This window comes from Bufo gargarizans, chromosome 9, assembly GCF_014858855.1.
Source record: "Bufo gargarizans isolate SCDJY-AF-19 chromosome 9, ASM1485885v1, whole genome shotgun sequence".
Lineage (NCBI taxonomy): Eukaryota > Metazoa > Chordata > Amphibia > Anura > Bufonidae > Bufo > Bufo gargarizans.
Window position 1 is genome coordinate 137073986 of NC_058088.1, and position 19787 is coordinate 137093772.

General features: G+C 44.2%; 1 protein-coding gene across 4 annotated transcripts in view; it reads right to left on the reverse strand.

Annotated features, from left to right (window-relative positions):
• Window positions 1–2393: 2393 nt before the first annotated feature.
• LOC122946231 overlaps window positions 2394–19787 on the reverse strand; it is a 49055-nt gene continuing 31661 nt past the window's right edge. The window contains exons 3-4 of one of the 4 annotated variants that reach the window (XM_044305690.1): window positions 11703–11822; window positions 8304–8435 (exon numbers count right to left, since the gene is read on the reverse strand). The gene's annotated coding sequence lies outside the window, so the exon portion shown is untranslated. Of the gene's footprint in view, window positions 2490–8302; window positions 8436–11702; window positions 11823–19787 lie in introns of those variants that run through there. The other 3 variants (XM_044305692.1, XM_044305691.1, XM_044305689.1) reach the window with 3 other exon arrangements.

The following is a 19787-nucleotide window of genomic DNA, read 5'->3' on the forward strand; positions in this document are numbered from 1 at the left end:
ATGCATGTAATTTAATAAAAGAATTTAAACTGACCAAATATTTGGGGCAGGTCAATATATATGGGGAGATGTATCTGTTGCACTAATAACGAACTAAAATAAAACCGCTTGATTGCCGCAGGAAACAGCTAGCGGTTGGTTTTAAAGTGCAGATGCAACACGAAAAAAAGATACATTTGTTACCATATGTATTAAAATGAACTGCTACAAAACGAATACATTGAAATGAAATGCAGTATGATTTCAATTGATAATGAACACGATCTCTGTGCAGCAAACTAATGGATAAGATCCACTTCACACACAAAATAGTTCAATGGGGTAAATAAAGAGAGAAAACACGGAAAAATGGGCGTTCTGAAATCCACACCAAGTTTTGCTAAGCAAGCCCAAACCACACAGGAGATGTCAATAATTTAATCACCAACCACTATAAAAAGAAAGTCAGAAGGGGGCCTCACTACCACTGAGGAAGGGGTGATAAAGGACCCCGAAACGCGTTTGGTGTAAAGAAAACCCCCCTATGGACATTGAACCTGCCAGCCTAAGGACCACGGACACCCCAAGTTAACCCTGTCAAAATCGGAGATCCAAGGCGCATCCGACATAGATTCACCAGAGGGACGCATGACGCTCGTCCAGCGCTGAAAAAGGAGCCGATGAATGTAACAAACGCCGGAACTTACATCTACAGAGCGGCGTGTTAAAAGACAGTGTGGGGAAAGGACCGAAGGAAATACCGATCCTAAAAGGCTTTGGCATAGCAGCAGAATCCTGTATAGCATCGTAACAGTGAGTAACAGCGGGACGCCGCACGTATCAATCACTGCTATTCACCAGCTGCTTTTCCGTCTCCTACTTGAAGGATACTAATACTGTGGATTTTATTTTTCCTGCAAAGACTGCACAGAGTATAACCATTAAAGTGGAATGGACATTTTTTTCTAGCATCATCATTTTTTTCTAGCATCATCATTATCCAGGGCTCTTGTTATTTTTATTAACTTATTTATATTTTTATCTGTATGTTTTATTAATCATTCTAAGATTATGTGTGTTTTATGAATTGTTTGCTTTTAATTTTCAATAAATTGTGAGGTACATATATTTGGAGAGTGCCCAGTATCTTATTCACACATTTAACACATTGAGTTAACATGTTTTACCCACTACAAAATGCAATCACTGTAGAAATGAATGCATTTTCTGTTTAAAACACCACAAATACAACATGTAAACCTGACTTAGAATTGCATTTATATCTACTTTTTTATATATTAAAGTGGCCAATGCCACAATGGGGCTGATTAGTTATCTGTAGGAACATTTGCATGAACGACTCCAGCACAGCATGGAAGACTACACTGGACGATCAGGGAATCATTTTTAAAGGGGTTTTGCATCTTTCGAGGGGTTTTGTCAAACTGTTCATCCACCCTCCTGGACAAATCTGTGATAAGAAGCATATCTACCTGCTTACTGACGCTGGCTCCCAGCTCATTCTGTCCCCTGCCTTGACTCCTCCGCTCAGCTCCCTGGATGTAAACTTCCGTTTTGATGCTTCTTTAGCCATTTACTGGCCAAAGAGGTGATCTGCTCTATTTGCCTCACATGACCAACTGATGTGATGCAAGGGTGACAGTTCACTGCTGTGACCAGCTGACAATCTAAGCTTTTAAACAAGACCAGAATTATTGCATTATCTCTGTTAAATATTGAGAGATATACTGTAGCTGTTAGAAATCAGGTTGGAAATGAAAGCAGCTGAAAGTGAAAGCAGGTTTCAGGTGCTTTCACACTTGAACCGATTTCTAACAGCTATTTCTCCTCGTGTAGTGGTGATAATGCTGGTCCTGTGTTAAAGCCTGTATTACCAGCTTTCAAATAAGACCAGGCCAGACATATGATGGGTTAAAGTAGTCCTCCCCTCTCACTCCACTGCCCGAGCTATGCTTAGGCTCAGTGGCATAACTAGAAATTACTGAGCCCCACAGCGAATTTTTGAATGCCCCCCCAGCAACTTTTGAACCCCCTCCTACTCCCATGCAACCCCCACTCCTGTGACTAGTCAATAAAGCTCTCTCAGACCAGGTTGGCAGCCTTTCCATCTGTTTTTTACACAAATATACTGTATGTCATTTCACTGTATACACTATTACTGCACATAATGTCATTATACAATACTGTTGAGTGGGCCCTGACAACAAATTATTTTAGTTCTCTTCCTGGGTGGGCCCCTGCTATCCCTATAGCTATGCCCCTGCTTAGGCTGAACTCTTACGTACTTTTCTCAAAGTCGGAGTAGAACTTGGGCAAAACTGTTAAGCAGTTAGGCAAGTGTACAGTACAGAAATAGGTAGGTAGAGATAGTAGAGATAGATAGGTATCCTTACTTTTCTTATTTTTGATGATGAGAACAAGAGCTAAAGTCATGATGCATAAAACACATATTATAATAACTACAAGCATGTATAATGGTATCCCGAAACCTGCAGAAACAGAAAAAAAAAAAAACATGAATCTGTTACTGACCAATTAAAAAGATAATGTTTATTTCCACCACTTACAGTTGCAAGAAAAAGTATGTAAACCCTTTGGAATGATATGGATTTCTGCACAAATTGGTCATGAAATTTGATCTGATCTTCATCTAAGTCACAACAATAGACAATCACAGTCTGCTTAAACTAATAACACACAAAGAATTAAATGTCACCATGTTTTTATTGAATACACCATGTAAACATTCACAGTGCAGATGGAAAAAGTATGTGAACCCTTAGACTAATGACATCTCCAAGAGCTAATTGGAGTGAGGTGTCAGCCAACTGGAGTCCAATCAATGGGATGAGATTGGAGGTGTTGGTTACAGCTGCCCTGCCCTATAAAAAAAAATTAAAAAAAATCACACACCAGTTCTGGGTTTGCTTTTCACAAGAAGCATTGCCTGATGTGAATGATGTCTCACACAAAAGAGCTCTCAGAAGACCTACGATTAAGAATTGTTGACTTGCATAAATCTGGAAAGGGTTACAAAAGTATCTCCAAAAGCCTTGCTGTTCATCAGTCCACGGTAAGACAAATTGTCTATAAATGGAGAAAGTTCAGCACTGCTGCTACTCTCCCTAGGAGTGGCCATCCTGTAAAGATGACTGCAAGAGCACAGCGCAGACCTCTCAATGAGGTGAAGAAGAATCCTAGATTGTCGGCTAAAGACTTTCAAAAGTCTCTTGCATATACTAACATCCCTGTTAGCAAATCTACGATACGTAAAACACTAAACAAGAATGGATTTCATGGGAGGATACCACAGAGGAAGCCCCCCCCCCCCCCAAAAAAAATAAATAAAAAAATTGCTGCATGTTTACAGTTTGCACAAGAGCACCTGGATGTTCCACAGCAGTACTGGCAAAATATTCTGTGGACAGATGAAACCAAAGTTGAGTTGTTTGGAAGAAACACAGAACATTATGTGTGGAGCAAAAGAGGCAAAGCACACCAACATCAAAACCTTATCCCAACTGTGAAGTATGGTGGTGGGGGCATCGTGGTTTGGGGCTGCTTTGTTGCATCAGGGACGGATTGCTATCATCGAAGGAAAAATTAATTCCCAAGTTTATCAATACATTTTGCAGGAGAACTTAAGGCCATCTGTCCACCAGCTGAAGCTCAACAGAAGATGGGTGTTGCAACAGGACAACGACCCAAAGCATAGAAGTAAATCTACAACAGAATGGCTTAAACAGAAGACAATACGCCTTTTTGGAGTGGCCCTGTCAGAGTCCTGACCTCAACCCGATTGAGATGCTGTGGCATGACCTCAAGAAAGCGATTCACACCAGACATCCTAAGAATATTGCTGAACTGAAACAGTTCTGTAAATAAGAATGGTCAAGAATTACTCCTGACTGTTCCTGCAACTACAGGAAATGTTTGGTTGAAGTTATTGCTGCCAATGGAGGTCAACCAGTTATTAAATTCAAGGGTTCACATACTTTTCCCACCTGCACTGTGAATGTTTACATGGTGTGTTCAATAAAAACATGGTAACATTTTATTCTTTGTGTGTTATTAGTTTAAGCAGACTGTGGTCTATTGTTGTGACTTAGATAAAGATCAGATCACATTTTATGACCAATTTGTGCAGAAATCCATATCATTCCAAAGGGTTCACATACTTTTTCTTGCAACTGTATGTCTATCAATCTTGCTTTTGTATGTCAGACGCTGAAACAATCCTTAGAAATCAATCTGCATTTTATTTAGTGGTTTTATAGATTCTATTGAGCATTCTGAAGCCATAACTATTTTTTAAGAAGCATGTTATCTATGTACAGCATAGCTTTTCAGGCAATTGTCAAATGCATAAAGATCCCCATAGAACCAAACCAATATGACCAAGTTTACCTCAGTGTTGCCAAATGTTGCTACTGCTGCCCACCAGACAAAGCCCAATATTATATTCAGCAGTTTATTTACCAACAGTTGTCTGAATGAAGAAAGCAGTCAGTAACTACCTGGGAGAGTACAGTAAGCACTGCTCCAGTCATTGCCTGTGGTGCTTTTTGGTTAAAAGCAGCTTGTCAGTCCACTGTATTCATGTGGAATGCACCTCTGACTCCTCCAACCTCATCAATAAGATTGAGCGAACTGAAGTATCCGAAGTGGACTTCAATCCGAATTTCAAGAAAAATTAGATTCACTGCGAAGCTGAACTTCGTGGTAACAAATAATTTTTGGCAGAAAAAAAAACCATACTAAACTTTATCCATTTTAGTGAGAAGAGGCCGCCATGGCCATCTTGATTGAAGATCCCGCACAAAATCTCATGCTTTCACCACTAGTATTGGGCGCAAATATTTGAATCGCAAAGATTAATCGCGAATATCGGCACTTTGAGAATTTTTTTTTTTATCAGTAACCTCCCGCACAAAATCTCATGCTTTCACCACTAGTATTGGGCGCAAATATTTGAATCGCAAATATTAATCGCGAATATCGGCACTTTGAGAATTTTTTTTTTTATCAGTAACCTCCCTTCTTGCTTGTGGGCCAAAGAGAAGGCTTCAATGTCTTTGTCTGTGCCCAGCAGTCATTTTCTACAGTTTTTTAAAGTTCTGAGACAGACAGCAGTGTCATTGCTGTGCTCTGTGCTTTCCACACTACATTAGATAGTTAGTTAGTATATATATATATTAGAGATAGTCAGTGTAGGTTATATCCTGATATAGTGTAGCTGTTGCAGTGCAGGATGTTAGGTAGTGTGATAGGTTCTGCTGTCCACACATACATGCAGACCTGCGAAAATGTGAAGTTTCACGTATTCGCCAAAATATTTGCATCATTAGTGCCGATTAGCGCAATCACTAATATTTTGGAGCCCTTTAACTGCATATAAAGCCATTTTTAATGTTCTGCCGTGCCAATCATTTTCTCCAGTTTCAGGAAACTTCTATCAGCTTGGGAAATGTAGCAAAAGTGACCCACACCTGTATTTTGCTAGCATTACGCAAATATTACATTGCCGATTTTTCGCAATCAAGAAATAATCTCGAATTTGCGAATATATGACAAATATTAGCCCAAATATTCGTGAAATATTCAGAATTCGAATATAAGCTCTGCCGCTCATCACTAGACACCGCGCCGTCCAGCGTCATGACGCAATCATGTACCATGTGAGATCTTCAATCAAGATAACCGTGGTGGCCTCTTCGCGATCAAATGGATAAAGTGAGTTTTTTAAACTCTTTAAGGGCTCTTTCACACTTGCGCTTTTCTTTTCCGGGATAGAGTTCCGTCTTCGGGGCTCTATGCCGGAAGAATCCTGATCAGGATTATCCCCATGCATTCTGAATGGAGAGAAATCAGTTCAGGATGCATCAGGATGTCTTCAGTTCAGGACCGGAACGTTTTTTGGCCGGAGAAAATACCGCAGCATGCTGCGCTTTTTGCTCTGGCCAAAAATCCTGAACACTTGCCACAAGGCCGGATCCGGAATTAATGCCCATTGAAAGGCATTAATCCGGATCCGGCCTTAAGCTAAACGTCGTTTTGGCGCATTGCCGATTCCGACGTTTAGCTTTTTCTGAATGGTTACCATTGCTGCCAGGACGCTAAAGTCCTGGCAGCCATGGTAAAGTGTAGTGGGGAGCGGGGGAGCAGTATACTTACCGTCCGTTCGGCTCCCGGGGCGCTCCAGAGTGACGTTAATAGCTATCACTTTAATAGCGTCCTGGCTGCCATAGTAACACTGAACGCATTTTGAAGACGGATCCGTCTTCAAATGCTTTCAGTTCACTTGTGTTTTTCCGGATCCAGCGTATAATTCCGGCAAATGGAGTACACAATGGATCCGGACAATGCAAGTGTGAAAGAGGCCTAACTCCTGAAGGCCCTTTTTTTTAATCTCAGATGTTGTGATCAGCGATGAATGCAGCATCTGAGGGGTTCAATGATGGAGTCGCCACAAACATCTTTCCCCGTCATTGTGGCCGCTACTTACGAAGAAATGCACTTTGCGATGAAATCATTTTTGTAAACTTCACTCAACACTACTCCTCACTCTTGACTGATGATCAGTCATGAATATTGCTGCTATTAGCCAAACAGCATGCTTGAGAAAAACTCAGAGCTGAAAGGTTTCATCTGACACCATAAAGGACCATTCACGACCTGGATTACATTTTTTATTATCCATGGAATTTGTGAGACAAGGTCTGGTGAGGTGTACAGCATATTAGTTGAATTGTTAGTGTTGCTATATTTCATATAGATATATACATTTCTAGACCAACCTGTAAGAAGTCTTACCGGTTCATTCTCTAGACCAGTGTTTCCCAAACAGTGTGCCTCCAGCTGTTGCAAAACTACAACTCCCAGCATGCCCGCACAACCAAAGGCATGCTGGGAGTTGTAGTTTCGCAACAGCTGGCGGCACACTGGTTGGGAAACACTGCTCTAGACATCCATCACTAACTCCTTTACGATCATAAACATATAAAACAGCATAATTATATTATAAAATAATACATTTTAACTACTAAACCACCTTAAACCACCATGAATGATGGATGCCAATGATAAAATATTCATCACTCTAGTCAGGGGCGTAACTAACATAGCGGCAGACCTTGCAACTGCTATGGGGCCCAGGGCCAAAAGGGGACCAGTTGGGATCATCCCCTCTTCTACTGGGGGTGAAAACTTGGTCAGGACTCTACCCTCTAAAGAAACAACTTTTAGCAAATTAGGTTGTCGGGGCAGGGAGATGTGCTGACTAATAATTGAGCACCTATCATACATGCGTTTGCTTATTAAGAGCATAATTGTGTAAAAGGGCCTTAATTGGCAACATTTCCTTTCATTCAACCTGCTATTCATGAGTGCTTTCCATTACTACAGATGAAGGTGCTCATTGGTTCCCACAGTAGTAGTTACTATCTGTGTGACTTGTGTCCTACAAAAACCAGTAAACACTTTCCCTTGAAATATATATAAATATATATATATATATATATATATATATACACACATATGTATATATATATATATATATATATATATATATTTATATTTGGCACATAATAGCGTTCCCAAAGAAGGTCATTAAAAGACATCTGGGACACACTGACTCATTTTTACATTTTCTTTCTTTCTCCACTAGCACTTTTTTTTTCAAAAGGAGCCCCGGTTATAGGAAGAAACAGCTCCCTGTGGGAGCACTGTTCACAAGCAGAGCTGTTCAGAGTCTACTAAGGTCTTGCTGCTCCCCTACGCTCGAGAACCTTGGCGATCACACATAGTAGCTTCCTCTCTTCACTACATAGCTCTCATTGAGCGCTCTGCAATGAGCACAGGAGAAGACAGAAGAGATAATAAACCACTTCTGTTTTCTGTTTCTGGTCCCTGGACGTCACGGACCATAATTACAACATTATGACTTGTCATCATAGTTCAGTTCCAGGTCTCCCTCACCACAGGCTCTCTCATAGCAGTTGTGAAATCAGTCTCCAATGGTATGCCACTGCTGTAATATTTTAGCAAATATATATGGAAGCATAGTTTTTTCTTCATTTTATATTTATACTGTCAGTTGAAATAGATAACTCTCGATTTATTTACTGCCAATAAATATTGATCTTTCAGTTTTCAGACTCCAATGTCAGTAATAACATGGCATTGATGGCTATAATTAATCTAACAATTAATTTCATAGAAATGATCTGAGAAAGGTTGGACATTAACTAACTATGTATTTATATACTTTTTACATCGTATGTGTACTTTTTGCAATTTACCTTTTTTTTTTTTTGCATTAGTATTGAAAAGTTCTGTGGTATATAAGGGGGTCACAATTGTTCTTTTGCGGACCTTCAAATTAGTTGTAAGTTTAGTGATTTCCATTGTACTGACTGTACCAAAATGTTGAATACCTACAAGAGAATAGGTTATTTGAATGCATACATGCTTTTATACTTTATACATATACAGTAGGTATTCTTAATGGATATTTCCATTTATAGAGCTGAAATGTATATGAAAGCATATGTATACATTGGGCTCTGTTGTGATTTTACATAATGATGTCACAATAGTAATGACAACCCATGCGCTATACTCAATGTCACAATAGTGTCCAATCAGCAGGAATATTAGAATGGATCTGTCCAATCAGTTGGGCTTATGCAAGTGAAGAAGCCCTTTTAATTGGACAAATCCATTTTGTAGAATTAGGGATGAGCGAATCGACTTCGGAGGAAACATCCGAATTCGATTCGCATAAAACTTAGTTCTAATGCTGTACGGAACAGAAGCTCCATAAGGCTTAGAATGTATTGGCTCTGATGAGCCCTTCAACAAAGGGCTTGAGATTACATGTACACTTTGCTGATTTTTTTCTGTGTGGAAATTGATCTGCATTGTGGATTTTCAAAGGAAGGGTGAGCTCCAAGGCAAAACCGCATCAAATTTGCAACAAAAGCCGCTGTTCTTGCATTGCGAGTCTCGCAAGACTTCGCGCAGTAACTTCATAAATTTATTTGTACACTAAAAAACATTTCCCACTTGGAACTGAACCCAAGTTCGGGAAATGGTTTTTTACAATACAAATTAATTTATGAAGTTATTGGGGGAAGTCTCGCGAGACTTCGAGAAGCAATGACTTCGGTTCATCGGAGTCAATACATTCTAATTCTGTACATAGCTCCTGCTCCGTACAGTATTAGAACAAACTTGTTTGCGAATCGACTTCGGATGTTTCAACAGCGGCTTTTGTTGCAGATTTGATGCGGTTTTGCTTTGGATCTCACCCTTCCTTAGAAAATCCACAATGCGGATCAATTTCCACACAGAAAAAAAATCTGTGTACATGACATGTAATCTCATGCACTTTGTTGGTAATGTGCTACCCTGGCATTTCTGCACAGGAATCTGAACTGAAAGAACACATGTATTTTGCAATGTGTGCAGCTGGCCTTCCGGAGCCTGCAGACAGTGCAGATTTTTGCTGAAAAAATGCAGTGTAATACAACATCAGCAAAGTGAATTCGGTTTGTGAAACATCTTATACACTTTGTTTTTTTTCTTAGTTGTGGACATTTTTAAAATCCACAGCATGTCAACTGTTTGTGTGATTCTGCATCTTCGGTAGAGTGGTTTTGCCCATAGACTTCAATGGGGTTGTTAACATAAACAGAAAATCTGAATGTAAGCATCAAAAACTGCATAATAAATGCACAAAAATGCACCACAACTGCAGTAAATAGTGTCCACCATCCTAAATAGTCTCCAACCATTCAGAGGCTACCTGCACACGGGTGTGGGTCAACACACATACGATCCATGCAGATATCTGTGCGTTTTGCACCAAAATCCGAAACTGCAAACATAATTGACATGCTGCGGATTTAGAACTCTGCATGGCAGGTCAATTTTTGCACCGAAAAAAAAAAAAAAACACTTTGCTTCTACTGTAATACACTGAATGTGAATCTGCAAGGAAAAAACGCACGTAATCTGCAACGTACAGGGTGCAAACTAGAATGTTTGCTTAAGCGTTAGCATCAAAGCAACAGTTTATAGTGAAGAACTGAACCAGGTATATATACTGACCTAAAGAATTATTAGGAACACCATACTAATATGGTGTTGGATCCCTTTTGCCTTCAGAACTGCCTTAATTCTACGTGGCATTGATTCAACAAGGTGCTGATAGTATTCTTTAGAAATGTTGACCCATATTGATAGGATAGCATCTTGCAGTTGGAGATTTGAGGGATGCACATCCAGGGCACGAAGCTCCCGTTCCACCACATTCCAAAGATGCTCTATTGGGTTGAGATCTGGTGACTGTGGGGGCCATTTTAGTACAGTGAACTCATTGTCATGTTCAAGAAACCAATTTGAAATTATTTGAGCTTTGTGACATGGTGCATTATCCTGCTGGAAGTAGCCATCAGAGGATGGGTACATGGTGGTCATGAAGGGATGGACATGGTCAGAAACAATGCTCAGGTAGCCTGTGGCATTTAAACAATGGCCAATTGGCACTAAACATCCCCAAACCATTACACCACCACCACCAGCCTGCACAGTGGTAACAATGCATGATGGATACATGTGCTCATTCTGTTTACGTCAAATTCGGACTCTACCATTTGAATGTCTCAACAAAAATCGAGACTCATCAGACCAGGCAACATTTTTCCAGTCTTCAACAGTCCAATTTTGGTGAGCTCATGCAAATTGTAGCCTCTTTTTCCTATTTGTAGTGGAGAAGAGTGCTTTGCTGCATACTTCGGTTGTAACGAGTGGTTATTTCAGTCAACATTGCTCTTCTATCAGCTTGAATCAGTCGGCCCATTCTCCTCTGACCTGTATTATAAACAAGGCATTTTTCGCTCACAGGACTGCCGCATACTGGATGTTTTTCCCTTTTCACACCATTCTTTGTAAACCCTAGAAATGGTTGTGCATGAAAATCCCAGTAACTGAGCAGATTGTGAAATACTCATACCGGCCCGTCTGGCACCAACAACCATGCCACGCTCAAAATTGCTTAAATCGCCTTTCTTTCCCATTCTAACATTCAGTTTGGAGTTCAGGAAATTGTTTTGACCAGGACCACAACCCTACATGCATTGAAGCAACTGCCATGTGATTGGTTGACTAGATAATCGCATTAATAAGAAATTGAACAGGTGTTCCTAATAATTATTTAGGTGAGTGTAAGTTGCAGAACTTCTCATAGAGTGATTAGCATAAAACACACCAGAAAACACCTCCAACTGTTTTACTTACTTTACTTAGCTGCAGTATGTGTTGCAGCCACTAGATAGGCTCTAGCATGATAAATCCTACTTAAACTGTATAATATGTACAGAATTTATTTCCCAAAATTAATGTTTTAATATTACACAAGAAGTCTGGAAACTGGGAAAGTATTCAAGAAACTCACTACCATGCAACAATTAATGTTTTTACACTGTACATTGTCAATGGCTTAGCAGGAACCTGCAAAACCAGTTTGTAAATCAGTTTGCAATTAGTTTCCTGAATATCGGTGGTAGTGTTGAAGTTCACAAAGTGGACTTTGATGTGAATTACAGGGAAAATTCAATTCACAGCGAAGGCAAATTTCCTTGTGCTTCGTGGTTCAATTTTCCCTAAAAAGGCGGTAAAACCGATAAAATCATATTCACCTCACTGTGCGATATTTCACTCTGGATCTTCAGGCAAGGTGGCCACATGGCCTTTTGTCCTTGGGAATGTGCTTTATTAAAATGTATTCAACATCATTGGCAGGGCAGCCTTTCTGCCACCTGTGACGAAAAGTTAAATGGTGCTTTTGTCCTTAGAAATCTTCCAGTGTTGCAGATTTCTAATGTTAATGATCAAGGGATTATACCATAAATGCAAGGAATAGGTGTGGTGGGTCCCTAACATCTAGATGGCTCACACTTGTAACAAGTGCACACATACTGTATACATACATATAGACTCTACACATATATAGTATATACACACATCCAGTATACAGTATATACACAAACACCTACAGACAGCATACACAGACACACCATCATTCACTATTTTCCACTAGTTGCGTCAGGGAGATTCCAATGTTAATGCATTATGCCATCCATTTACATATACACTGTACCCCAAACATTGCTAAAGTAATCACAAGTAGTTATCAGAACTCTTATCACACTCCAAAGTGCATGCAGACATAAACCCAGGGTCGGCGTCAGCACCTGGCCCACTCAGGTCTATGCTGAAGATCACTGTATGGGGAATCGCCCAGTGTTACTGAACAGTCAGGACTCTAGTTTCTGGCTTAGGAGTCCCTGCTCTGACTTAGTATAGCCATATATTATCAGTTAAAGGGGCGGTCACAGTGAAAGTTACAGTTAAAGGGGCAGTCACAGTTAAAGGGGCGGTCATGGTGAAAGTCACAGCTAAAGTGGCGGTCACTGTGGAAGTCAGTTATAGGGTCGGTCACAGTGAAAGTCACAGTTAAAGGGGTGGTCACAGTGAAAGTCACAGTTAAAGGGGCGGTCACAGTGAAAGTCACAGTTAAAGGGGCGGTCACAGGGAAAGTCACAGTTAAAGGGGCGGTGTACTGTCTTCTATGCATAGTTGTTAATGTGAGTGCTCATGTGTGTGTCTTCAGCACCATCTAGTGACCTTTAGCTGTAAGTGCATCTTCTGGCTTTTTTAAGTTATGCATATTCATTAGGTCACCTGACTTCCTGCTCACAGTGCTTTCTGGGAAAGAGACAGGCTCCTGCTTCCTTTTCTCCTCACCTCATGGAAGGAGCAGCTGCACATTGTGTGTCTCTTACTAAAGCATCGTCGGTAAGGGATTTATTTATGTTTTTGTATTGGTTTTGTGTACATTATGCTGTATACTCAGTTATTGTATGTTCATTTTCCTAGTTTACCTTATCTACTGCCGGTTAATAAAAACCACAGACTACAGAAACAAGTCTCATATTATTAACTAGTAGAATGGTGATATCTAGAGTTGAGCGAACACCTGGATGTTCGGGTTCGAGAAGTTCGGCCGAACATCCCGGAAATGTTCGGGTTCGGGATCCGAACCCGATCCGAACTTCGTCCCGAACCCGAACCCCATTGAAGTCAATGGGGACCCGAACTTTTCGGCACTAAAAAGGCTGTAAAACAGCCCAGGAAAGAGCTAGAGGGCTGCAAAAGGCAGCAACATGTAGGTAAATCCCCTGCAAACAAATGTGGATAGGGAAATGAATTAAAATAAAAATTAAATAAATAAAAATTAACCAAAATCAATTGGAGAGAGGTTCCATAGCAGAGAATCTGGCTTCCCGTCACCCACCACTGGAACAGTCCATTCTCAGATATTTAGGCCCCGGCACCCAGGCAGAGGAGAGAGGTCCCGTAACAGAGAATCTGTCTTCATGTCAGCAGAGAATTAGTCTGCATGTCATAGCAGAGAATGAGGCTTCACGTCAGCCACCACTGCAACAGTCCATTGGCATATATTTAGGCCCAGCACCCAGGCAGAGGAGGGAGGTCCCGTAACAGAGAATCTGTCTTCATGACAGCAGAGAATCAGTCTGCATGTCATAGCAGAGAATGAGGCTTCACGTCACCCACCACTGCAACAGTCCATTGGCATATATTTAGGCCTAGCACACAGGCAGAGCAGAGAGGTCCCGTAACAGACGATCTGGCTTCATGTCAGCAGAGAATCAGTCTGCATGTCATAGCAGAGAATGAGGCTTCACGTCAGCCACCACTGCAACAGTCCATTGGCATATATTTAGGCCCAGCACCCAGGCAGAGGAGGGAGGTCCCGTAACAGAGAATCTGTCTTCATGTCAGCAGAGAATTAGTCTGCATGTCATAGCAGAGAATGAGGCTTCACGTCAGCCACCACTGCAACAGTCCATTGGCATATATTTAGGCCCAGCACACACACAGGCAGAGGAGAGAGGTCCCGTAACAGACAATCTGGCTTCATGTCAGCAGAGAATTAGTCTGCATGTCATAGCAGAGAATGAGGCTTCACGTCAGCCACCACTGCAACAGTCCATTGGCATATATTTAGGCCCAGCACACACACAGGCAGAGGAGAGAGGTCCCGTAACAGACAATCTGGCTTCATGTCAGCAGAGAATTAGTCTGCATGTCATAGCAGAGAATGAGGCTTCACGTCAGCCACCACTGCAACAGTCCATTGGCATATATTTAGGCCCAGCACACACACAGGCAGAGGAGAGAGGTCCCGTAACAGACAATCTGGCTTCATGTCAGCAGAGAATTAGTCTGCATGTCATAGCAGAGAATCAGGCTTCACGTCACCCACCACTGCAACAGTCCATTGGCATATATTCAGGCCCAGCACCCAGGCAGAGGAGGGAGGTCCCGTAACAGAGAATCTGTCTTCATGTCAGCAGAGAATTAGTCTGCATGTCATAGCAGAGAATGAGGCTTCACGTCAGCCACCACTGCAACAGTCCATTGGCATATATTTAGGCCCAGCACACACACAGGCAGAGGAGAGAGGTCCCGTAACAGACAATCTGGCTTCATGTCAGCAGAGAATTAGTCTGCATGTCATAGCAAAGAATGAGGCTTCACGTCACCCACCACTGCAACAGTCCATTGGCATATATTTAGGCCCAGCACCCAGGCAGAGGAGGGAGGTCCCGTAACAGAGAATCTGTCTTCATGTCAGCAGAGAATTAGTCTGCATGTCATAGCAGAGAATGAGGCTTCACGTCAGCCACCACTGCAACAGTCCATTGGCATATATTTAGGCCCAGCACACACACAGGCAGAGGAGAGAGGTCCCGTAACAGACAATCTGGCTTCATGTCAGCAGAGAATTAGTCTGCATGTCATAGCAGAGAATCAGGCTTCACGTCAGCCACCACTGCAACAGTCCATTGGCATATATTTAGGCCCAGCACCCAGGCAGAGGAGGGAGGTCCCGTAACAGAGAATCTGTCTTCATGTCAGCAGAGAATTAGTCTGCATGTCATAGCAGAGAATCAGGCTTCACGTCACCCACCACTGCAACAGTCCATTGGCATATATTCAGGCCCAGCACCCAGGCAGAGGAGGGAGGTCCCGTAACAGAGAATCTGGCTTCATGTCAGCAGAGAATCAGTCTTCATATCATAGCAGAGAATCAGGCTTCACGTCACCCACCACTGTAAGAGTCAATTTTCATAAATTTAGGCCCAGAACCCAGGCAGAGGAGAAAGGTCCCGTAACAGACAATCTGGCTTCATGTCAGCAGAGAATCAGTCTTCATATCATAGCAGAGAATCAGGCTTCACGTCACCCACCACTGCAACAGTCCATTGGCATATATTTAGGCCCAGCACCCAGGCAGAGGAGGGAGGTCCCGTAACAGAGAATCTGTCTTCATGTCAGCAGAGAATTAGTCTGCATGTCATAGCAGAGAATGAGGCTTCACGTCAGCCACCACTGCAACAGTCCATTGGCATATATTTAGGCCCAGCACACACACAGGCAGAGGAGAGAGGTCCCGTAACAGAGAATCTGGCTTCATGTCAGCAGAGAATCAGTCTGCATGTCATAGCAGAGAATCAGGCTTCACGTCAGCCACCACTGCAACAGTCCATTGGCATAAATTTAGGCCCAGCACCCAGGCAGAGGAGAGAGGTCCCGTAACAGACAATCTGGCTTCATGTCAGCAGAGAATTAGTCTGCATGTCATAGCAGAGAATCAGGCTTCATGTCAGCCACCACTGCAACAGTCCATTGGCATATATTTAGGCCTAGCACACAGGCAGAGGAGAGGTTCATTCAACTTTGGGTAGCATCGCAATATAATGGTAAAATGAAAATAAAAATAGGATTGAATGAGGAAGTGCCCTGGAGTCCAATAATATATGGTTATGGGGAGGTAGTTAATGTCTAATCTGGACAAGGGACGGACAGGTCCTGTGGGATCCATGCCTGGTTCATTTTTATGAACGTCAGCTTGTCCACATTGGCTGTAGACAGGCGGCTGCGTTTGTCTGTAATGACGCCCCCTGCCGTGCTGAATACACGTTCAGACAAAACGCTGGCTGCCGGGCAGGCCAGCACCTCCAAGGCATAAAAGGCTAGCTCTGGCCACGTGGACAATTTAGAGACCCAGAAGTTGAATGGGGCCGAACCATCAGTCAGTACGTGGAGGGGTGTGCACACGTACTGTTCCACCATGTTAGTGAAATGTTGCCTCCTGCTAACACGTTGCGTATCAGGTGGTGGTGCAGTTAGCTGTGGCGTGTTGACAAAAGTTTTCCACATCTCTGCCATGCTAACCCTGCCCTCAGAGGAGCTGGCCGTGACACAGCTGCCTTGGCGACCTCTTGCTCCTCCTCTGCCTTGGCCTTGGGCTTCCACTTGTTCCCCTGTGACATTTGGGAATGCTCTCAGTAGCGCGTCTACCAACGTGCGCTTGTACTCGCGCATCTTCCTATCACGCTCCAGTGCAGGAAGTAAGGTGGGCACATTGTCTTTGTAGCGTGGATCCAGCAGGGTGGCAACCCAGTAGTCCGCACAGGTTAAAATGTGGGCAACTCTGCTGTCGTTGCGCAGGCACTGCAGCATGTAGTCGCTCATGTGTGCCAGGCTGCCCATCGGTAAGGACAAGCTGTCCTCTGTGGGAGGCGTATCGTCATCGTCCTGCCTTTCCCCCCAGCCACGCACCAGTGATGGACCCGAGCTGCGTTGGGTGCCACCCCGCTGTGACCATGCTTCATCCTCATCCTCCTCCACCTCCTCCTCATCCTCGTCCTCCTCGTCCTCCAGTAGTGGGCCCTGGCTGGCCACATTTGTACCTGGCCTCTGCTGTTGCCAAAAACCTCCCTCTGAGTCACTTCGAAGAGACTGGCCTGAAAGTGCTAAAAATGACCCCTCTTCCTCCTCCTCCTCCTCCTCCTCCTGGGCCACCTCCTCTTCCATCATCGCCCTAAATGTTTTCTCAAGGAGACATAGAAGTGGTATTGTAACGCTGATAACGGTGTCATCGCCACTGGCCATGTTGGTGGAGTACTCGAAACAGCGCAACAGGGCACACAGGTCTCGCATGGAGGCCCAGTCATTGGTGGTGAAGTGGTGCTGTTCTGTAGTGCGACTGACCCGTGCGTGCTGCAGCTGAAACTCCACTATGGCCTGCTGCTGCTCGCACAGTCTGTCCAGCATGTGCAAGGTGGAGTTCCACCTGGTGGGCACGTCGCATATGAGGCGGTGAGCGGGAAGGCCGAAGTTACGCTGTAGCGCAGACAGGCGAGCAGCAGCAGGATGTGAACGCCGGAAGCGCGAACAGACGGCCCGCACTTTATGCAGCAGCTCTGACATGTCGGGGTAGTTGTGAATGAACTTCTGCACCACCAAATTCAGCACATGCGCCAAGCAAGGGATGTGCGTCAAATTGGCTAGTCCCAGAGCTGCAACGAGATTTCGCCCATTATCACACACCACCAGGCCGGGCTTGAGGCTCACCGGCAGCAACCACTCGTCGGTCTGTTGTTCTATACCCCGCCACAACTCCTGTGCGGTGTGGGGCCTGTCCCCCAAACATATGAGTTTCAGAATGGCCTGCTGACGTTTACCCCGGGCTGTGCTGAAGTTGGTGGTGAAGGTGTGTGGCTGACTGGATGAGCAGGTGGAAGAAGAGGAGGAGGAAGCCGAGAAGGAGGAGGTGGCAACAGGAGGCAAAGAATGTTGCCCTGCGATCCTTGGCGGCGGAAGGACGTGCGCCAAACAGCTCTCCGCCTGGGGCCCAGCTGCCACTACATTTACCCAGTGTGCAGTTAGGGAGATATAGCGTCCCTGGCCGTGCTTACTGGTCCACGTATCTGTGGTTAGGTGGACCTTGCTACAGATGGCGTTGCGCAGTGCACACTTGATTTTATCGGATACTTGGTTGTGCAGGGAAGGCACGGCTCTCTTGGAGAAGTAGTGCCGGCTGGGAACAACATACTGTGGGACAGCAAGCGACATGAGCTGTTTGAAGCTGTCTGTGTCCACCAGCCTAAATGACAGCATTTCATAGGCCAGTAGTTTAGAAATGCTGGCATTCAGGGCCAGGGATCGAGGGTGGCTAGGTGGGAATTTACGCTTTCTATCAAATGTTTGTGAGATGGAGAGCTGAACGCTGGCGTGTGACATGGTTGAGACGCTTGGTGACGGAGGTGGTGGTGGTGGTGGTGGTGGTACATCCCCTGTTTGCTGGGCGGCAGGTGCCAACGTTCCTCCAGAGGCGGAGGAAGAGGCTGAGGCGGCAGCAGCAGAATAGGCCGAGGCGGCAGCAGCAGAAGAGGTAGCAGGGGGAGCCTGAGTGACTTCCTTGGTTTTAAGGTGTTTACTCCACTGCAGTTCATGCTTTGCATGCAGGTGCCTGGTCATGCAGGTTGTGCTCAGGTTCAGAACGTTAATGCCTCGCTTCAGGCTCTGATGGCACAGCGTGCAAACCACTCGGGTCTTGTCGTCAGCACATTGTTTGAAGAAGTGCCATGCCAGGGAACTCCTTGAAGCTGCCTTTGGGGTGCTCGGTCCCAGATGGCGGCGGTCAGTAGCAGGCGGAGTCTCTTGGCGGCGGGTGTTCTGCTTTTGCCCACTGCTCCCTCTTTTGCTACGCTGTTGGCTCGGTCTCACCACTGCCTCTTCCTCCGAACTGTGAAAGTCAGTGGCACGACCTTCATTCCATGTGGGGTCTAGGACCTCATCGTCCCCTGCATCGTCTTCCACCCAGTCTTGATCCCTGACCTCCTGTTCAGTCTGCACACTGCAGAAAGACGCAGCAGTTGGCACCTGTGTTTCGTCATCATCAGAGACATGCTGAGGTGGTATTCCCATGTCCTCATCATCAGGAAACATAAGTGGTTGTGCGTCAGTGCATTCTATGTCTTTCACCGCTGGGGAAGGGCTAGGTGGATGCCCTTGGGAAACCCTGCCAGCGGAGTCTTCAAACAGCATAAGAGACTGCTGCATAACTTGAGGCTGAGACAGTTTCCCTGGTATGCATGGGGGTGATGTGACAGACTGATGGGGTTGGTTTTTAGGCGCCATCTGTGCGCTTTCTGCAGAAGACTGGGTGGGAGATAATGTGAACGTGCTGGATCCACTGTCGGCCACCCAATTGACTAATGCCTGTACCTGCTCAGGCCTTACCATCCTTAGAACGGCATTGGGCCCCACCATATATCGCTGTAAATTCTGGCGGCTACTGGGACCTGAGGTAGTTGGTACACTAGGACGTGTGGATGTGGCAGAACGGCCACGTCCTCTCCCAGCACCAGAGGGTCCACTAACACCACCACGACCATGTCCACGTCCGCGTCCCTTACTAGATGTTTTTCTCATTGTTATGGTTCACCACAACAACAAATATATTATTTGGCCCAATGTATTGTATTCAAATTCAGCGGGATATAAATTTGAGGCCTAGTATTTAGGCGCTGGGTGACCGGTATGGATTTAGTGACAGAATTAGACTTGGAAATGCACAGAAGCGTGTGTGTGAAGTTATTCTGAATGACCCTATGTGCACCTTGAATATTATATACCCTTTTAGGGATAGATTTCAAATAGCTCTGATATAGCAGAAACCACTAAATTATGAAATTGCTAAATTGGGAATTGTATTTCAACCCAGAACAAAAAATGTGCTTTGACGGACACTAAATATCTTGCCCAGCAACAACAGTACAGCGGTAACGAGAGATTTAGCGGGATATAAATTTGAGGCCTAGTATTTAGGCGCTGGGTGACAGGTA